The following is a 5,764-nucleotide window of genomic DNA, read 5'->3' as shown; positions in this document are numbered from 1 at the left end:
CCTTTGAGATCATGTGTGATGCTTCAGATTATGCTATTGGTGTTGTGCTAGGTCAGCGAGAAAATAAGTTACTTCATGTGATTTACTATGCTAGCAAAACTCTGAATGATGCCCAGTTGAACTATACCACTACCGAGAAGGAACTATTAGCCATTGTGTTTGCCTTAGACAAGTTTAGACCCTATCTCTTAGGTTCTAAGATCATCATATATACTGATCATGCTGCTTTAAAATATCTTTTGTCTAAGAAGGATACTAAACCTAGATTGATTAGGTGGATTCTGTTGTTGCAAGAGTTTTCTCCAGACATTAGAGACAAAAAGGGTGCCGAAAATGTTGTAGCAGATCACTTGTCTAGGCTAGTTGTTAGTTCCCCAGATGATTCCCTTCCTATAAGGGATAGCTTTCCTGATGAACAATTGTTCTTTGTTACCCAATTACCTTGGTATGCGAATATAGTGAACTATCTTGTTACTGGTCGAATGCCCCAACATTGGGGTAAACAAGATCGTTCTAGATTTTTAGCTGAGGTTAAGCACTTTTTTGGGATGATCCTTATTTGTTTAAGTATTGCCCAGACCAGATTATTAGGAGATGTATACCTGAGAGTGACCAGTCCAGTATTATTTCCTTTTGTCATGATCATGCTTGTGGGGGTCACTTTAGTGCTAAGAAAACTGCTGCTAAGATATTGCAGTGTGGATTCTATTGGCCTTCGTTGTTTAAAGACTCCCACAGTTACTGCGTTACTTGTGAACGATGCCAGAAATTAGGAACCATTTCCCGTAGGAACATGATGCCCTTGAACCCTATTTTAATTGTTGAGGTCTTTGATGTGTGGGGTATTGACTTTATGGGTCCGTTTCCTAATTCTTTTGGTAACCTATACATCCTTGTCGCCGTAGACTATGTCTCTAAGTGGATTGAGGCGGTTGCGTGTAAAACCAATGACCATAGGGTTGTGATTGAGTTCTTGAAAAATAATATACTTACACGTTTTGGTACACCGCGAGCTATAATTAGTGATGGAGGGTCGCACTTTTGTAATGGGACTTTTAGACTTCTGATGAAGAAATATGGTATTACACATAAGGTAGCTACCCCGTATCATCCACAGACTAGTGGTCAGGTAGAGGTTTCCAATAGGGAGATAAAACGTATATTAGAGAAAACAGTTAATCCTAATCGGAAAGACTGGTCGTCTAGGCTTACTGATGCCTTATGGGCTTACCGTACTGCGTTTAAGACCCCATTGGAATGTCGCCTTATCGGCTTGTTTATGGCAAGGCATGTCACTTACCTGTTGAGTTAGAACACAGAGCTTATTGGGCTGTTAAGCAGCTAAATTTTTCACTTGACAAGGCAGGAGCCCATAGGAAACTCCAGCTCAATGAGTTGGACGAGATTCGTATAGATGCTTACGATAGTGCGAAGGAGTATAAGAACAAAATGAAACTTGTGCATGATAGAAACATATTACGGAAGTCATTTTCTCCAGGTCAAAAAGTTCTTCTGTATGACACTCGTTTGCATCTATTCCCCGGGAAACTGCGCTCTCGGTGGACCGGTCCTTTTGTGGTCCGTACTGTTTTTCCTCATGGAGCTGTTGAGATCGAGACACTGGATGGTAGTAGTTCTTCAAAGGTTAACGGTCAGCGATTGAAGCCCTTTTTAGAGCCTTTTCCTACAGGTGATGTTGAGGAGGTCCCTCTGGAGGACCCTGTTTACCCTTGATTGACCATCGAGGCGATTTGTATGTTGTATAATTTTTGTATTCAGTTTTTGGTTTCACTTCACTCAGGTACTATCTTTCCGAACTCTCTCTTTACTATTTCCTCATGTTACTTATATTCTTGGTACTGTTCTTTCATGAGAAACATTGAGGACAATGTTAGATTTAAGTTTGGGGGTGGGGAAGAAACTTTTTGTTAGCTTTTAGTTGCAATAAATAAACTCCAGAGCCTAGAAATTTATGCCTATTGAGGATTGCACTAACTAATCTAAGTGGATGGAAGCATTTTGATTGTAGGAGTTTGAGGAACCAATCTGATTAGATGGAAACATCTAAAGAGTCTATTCATAAAAGCACAGAGCTCAGGTGTTAGAAATAACATGATAGTTTCACCATATCTCGTTGAGTCCTTTTCACTTCTATTTTTATTTTATTTTGTTTTTAAACTATGTTTCTCTAAGTGATAGGTGGGGCCCACGATTCAAGTTGTTACCAATGCTAGGGTGAATTAGAGTGATTGAGATACCAAAAAAAAAAAAAAAAAAAGTTGAAAAAAAAAAAAAAAAAAAAAAAAATTGAGACCAGACCATTTGACCAAAAGGAATAAATTCAATAAAGTCGACCACTGGTACCCTTGTATATGCCAGTTGTGTTGACCTAGAGTTAGGTTATCGACCACTGGTACCCTTGTATATGCCAGTGTGTTGATATTAGTCAGACTAGTATCTCAATCCATTAGGATAGGTTCATTTTGGCGGAGGCCTTCAGACAGATATGGGAAACGCCGTTCACTTAGTAAACATCAAAACCATACATGTTTTTCTATATCCATCTTCTTGATCTATCCATGTGATTAGTTTTGACTCCGAATATGATGTCCATAGTGCAACTATCTGAGTAGAGCTCTGTCACTTTATATGAATTTTAGTATGCTTGAGTGCAAACTCGTGTACACAATTGGAATTTCGCATCAGGGTACTTCTTCCTGTAGTCAATAAGTATGCCAACCAAGGAGATTCTTTAGTGCCTTCCAAGGTTCTGCGTAGATAGCTAAGGTCTGGAGTACAGGTTTTGTGGGTATATCTCTGGTAAGCCCTCCCGAGACTATAACTCGGCCACTAGGGCCACCTAGGGGTTTAAAGGCTTATTGCATACGCTAAATGCAATCGACGATGCCTGCGACAGTGAGTTAGGATTTTATTTTGTAGTTTTGATTTGCTCGGGACTAGCAAATAATAAGTTTGGGGGTATTTGATAGACGCATTTATGTGTCTAATATAGCTCATTTGTATATATTGTTAGTACTCGATATTGTACTTATTCGGTTATTTTATGTATTTGTAGGTGTTTTTGGAAGAATAAAGCTTTTGCGGCGAAATTGGCTAAAAAATGGTTTTTGCGCCCGTGGGAGAAAATTACTATACGGACTCTCATTTTGGATAAGGGGTAACCTAATTACTAAGGGGTGACCCATTTCCAGGCATCTGCTAAAGGGAGACCGGAACTGGATAGGGGGAGGTCATCTTCAAAGTTTCAAAACTGGATTTTGGCGGGAAAAAAGGCAGCAGCGTCAACAGTTTTGGATCAAGGATTTGAGCGACCTAGCAGGCGATTCAATGGGCAAATTTGGTACCCAAGGACTCTACAAGACATAAGGGACCTGTTAGAAGTGATTAGACCCATCTAATTGGGCTGGATAAGTCAGAAAATCCACACAAAGTCAAGACAGTGCACACGGTCCCTGTTTAGGGTTTTGAATTGGTTTGAAAGATTTGGGAGAGATTCTTGCGTGGGATATACTTCAAAACAGTTGAGTTCAAGTCAGAGAAAATTTTGGGAGCAATAGAATAGCTAACAGACGCATACAAAGATTGACAGATGGAATTATTGTTAAAACTGCACGTGAAGAATAAGAGATTTATTCTCGAATTTGATCGAGTTTCTAGGGAATCTGAAGGCTATATATAGTTGGGTTTTTGTCATAGAAGGGTTAGAAAAGTTTAGATACAAATAGGAGAGAGTTCAGAGCCGAAACGAGGAAGATACCATTGATTGTTGCTGCTGCTGTTCAAGGAGGAAGAAGAAGAGGAAGAACAGACCTGCTAAGGCAGTCGTTCTTCATCAGTCTTAAAACCAGAACACGCTGTGTCGCTGTTTACAGCACACGGCTTGCTTGTATCGTTCTTTCCATCAGTTTACACCCTGTGTCGCTATTTACAGCACTTTAGTTCTATCGTTTCTTCTCAGCACTTACACCATTTGTAACAGTGACGCTGTAACACTTTTACAGCGTTGCTAATTCCTATTTCATCATATAATCATCAATAAAAACACCTATTTTAGCCATGAATTTATCTTGTGAGTGTGTTTTTGGGATGAGGAGCTAAACCCATTAGCCGAGACGACGGAGGAAGCCATTGGCACAAAATTTATTGGTATAATTCTAACTTTTACATTTATTTGCAATATTATTATTTGATTATTTGCACGAATTAAAATTGAATTAATAGTTTTTATTGAGTAATTGTGAATTGACTTGATGAAGCATGCTGGGTTTTAGTAACTTTTGATGTTTTATACTTTTTAATTACAATTATTACTTCAAAAACTTATTTGAGGCAAATATTAGAATTGATTTTAAAGATAAAATTGCATAAGAACTATTTAGAGTTTACTATTAAAATGGTCATTAGTGGAATCCTAGTCTTGGTGTTTTTCTCTTTAACTTAGAACAACTCTTTTTATTTGCCTGTTTAAATTTAAATCTAAAAATTGTTTTCTTCACAAGTCTGATACGAATCCATTTTACCACTTCAACTACAATCACTATTTGAAAAACCATCAAATGCCAACCACATCAGAACCCCCAATTTATCTAGGAGTCCAATGCAAGATGGGAAGAGCTTCTCGTCATATTTTTGACCTCCTTCTTCAACGCTAGCGCGAAAAGCGAAAGGATGGATGACCAAATGCCTAACAGATGCCGGAAGGTTAGTACTCATCAAAACTTCTCTCACACCAACCGCAAACCATATTATGCAAACTCAACTCCTCCCCACAAATGTACACCAGCAAATAGACCGGATCACCAGAAACTTCTTTTGGGGGCATGACTCCTCAATTAGAAAACTTCATACTTTGGGTGGTGATAAATTAACCAAACCAATAGCTGAGGGAGGGTTGGGCATAAATAAAAGTAGTGAACACAATAAAGCTCTACTCATGAAAATGATATGGAGTTTACATGATCAGGAAGATTCCATCTACACAAGTATATGTAACGAGAAATACCTCAATAATCAGCCAATTCTTCAGGGAACCATCACCATTGCACCTTCAGCTAGCCCACATTGGAAACAACTAGCTTCACTCATACCGACCTTCCAGAAACATACTTTCCACCAAATAGGAAATGGTTTGACAACCCCTATTGAAGCTAACTGGATCCCACACTTCACAACCCTAGATCCAACACAATGATACCCAATCCAAATGGTAGCAGATATCATTGATCCTATCTATCATAACTGGAACCATGACATAATAAACAACCTATCTCCACTTGCTTCCCAAAGAATTAGAAACATTCACCTTCCTCTTAGCGACACCGAGGATAAGATCATCTGCCCACATTCCAAATATGGAAAATACACTACGGCCTCAGGTTACAAATGCGTAACCCAAGGAGTAACTCATCCTCAGCAGAACCCCCTACCAGCAACCAAATTTCTTTGGACATTGCCATGTCCACCTAAAATTAAGCTTTTCTTGTGGAAAGCAACTAATGAAGGACTACCAACCTTCACTATCCTAAACCGAATCAATCTCGTCAACTCCAATCTATGCCCTCACTGTAATTCCGAAACAGAATCAGCCGATCACTTACTTCTACGCTTTCCGATAGCGAGTACAACCTGGAACACTTTACTCAATCAACTCACAAGCACCCAAAATACCTTCACTACCATCCCAAATGCAATAACACCTCAAACAACCATCTCCCAACTTCTACAACAACAAGCCCCTTCCATA

This window comes from Papaver somniferum, chromosome 3, assembly GCF_003573695.1.
Source record: "Papaver somniferum cultivar HN1 chromosome 3, ASM357369v1, whole genome shotgun sequence".
In the NCBI taxonomy this organism is placed as follows: domain Eukaryota; kingdom Viridiplantae; phylum Streptophyta; class Magnoliopsida; order Ranunculales; family Papaveraceae; genus Papaver; species Papaver somniferum.
Note: the sequence above shows the minus strand (reverse complement) of the source record.